Source organism: Aulonocara stuartgranti, assembly GCF_965226115.1.
Source record: "Aulonocara stuartgranti genome assembly, chromosome: 11".
Lineage (NCBI taxonomy): Eukaryota > Metazoa > Chordata > Actinopteri > Cichliformes > Cichlidae > Aulonocara > Aulonocara stuartgranti.
In genome coordinates, this window is record NC_138947.1 from 39603661 (window position 1) to 39605110 (window position 1450).

Below are 1450 nucleotides of genomic sequence, written 5' to 3' on the forward strand. Positions count from 1 at the left end.
CTTTACTCAAAAAGCCATCTCTAGACCCAGCAGTCTTAGCTAATTATAGGCCAATCTCCAACCTTCCTTTATATCAAACATCCTTGAAAGAGTAGTTGTCAAACAGCTAACAGATCATCTGCAGAGGAATGGTTTATTTGAAGAGTTTCAGTCAGGTTTCAGAGCTCATCACAGCACAGAAACAGCTTTAGTGAAGGTTACAAATGATCTTCTTATGGCCTCTGACAGTGGACTCATCTCTGTGCTTGTCCTGCTAGACCTTAGTGCAGCGTTCGATACTGTCGACCATAATATCCTATTAGAGCGATTAGAACATGCTGTAGGTGTTACAGGTACTGCACTGCAGTGGTTTGTATCATATCTATCTAATAGACTCCAGTTTGTGCATGTAAATGGAGAGTCCTCTTCACACACTGAGGTTAATTATGGAGTTCCACAGGGTTCAGTGCTATGACCAATTCTGTTTACACTATACATGCTTCCCTTAGGCAGCATCATTAGAAGACATAGCATACATTTTCACTGCTATGCAGATGACACCCAGCTCTATCTGTCCATGAAGCCAGATAACACACACCAATTAGTTAAACTGCAGGAATGTCTTAAAGACATAAAGACCTGGATGGCCGCTAACTTTCTGCTTCTTAATTCAGATCAAACTGAGGTTATTGTACTCGGCCCTGAAAATCTTAGAAATATGGTATCTAACCAGATTCTTACTCTGGATGGCATTACCTTGGCCTCCAGTAACGCTGTGAGGAACCTTTGAGTCATTTTTGACCAGGACATGTCCTTCAATGCACATATTAAACAAATATGTAAGACTGCGTTCTTCCATTTGCGCAACATCTCTAAAATTAGAAATATCCTGTCTCAGAGTGACGCTGAAAAACTAGTTCATGCATTTATTACTTCCAGGCTGGACGACTGTAATTCATTATTATCAGGATGTCCAAAAAACTCCCTGAAAAGCCTTCAGCTAATCCAAAATGCTGCAGCAAGAGTCCTGACAGGGACTAGAAAGAGAGAGCAGATTTCTCCTGTTTTGGCTTCCTGTTAAATCCAGAATTGAATTCAAAATCCTGCTCCTCACATACAAGGTCTTAAATAATCAGGCCCCATCTTATCTTAATGACCTTGTAGTACCATATCACCCTATTAGAGCACTTCGCTCTCGCTCTGCAGGCCTACTTGTTGTTCCTAGAGTATTTAAAAGTAGAATGGGAGGCAGAGCCTTCAGTTTTCAGGCCCCTCTTCTGTGGAACCAGCTTCCAGTTTGGATTCAGGAGACAGACACTATCTCTACTTTCAAGATTAGGCTTCAAACTTTCCTTTTTGCTAAAGCATATAGTTAGGGCTGGACCAGGTGACCCTGAATCCTCCCTTAGTTATGCTGCAATAGACGTAGGCTGCCGGGGGATTCCCATGATGCATTGAGTTTTTCCTTTCC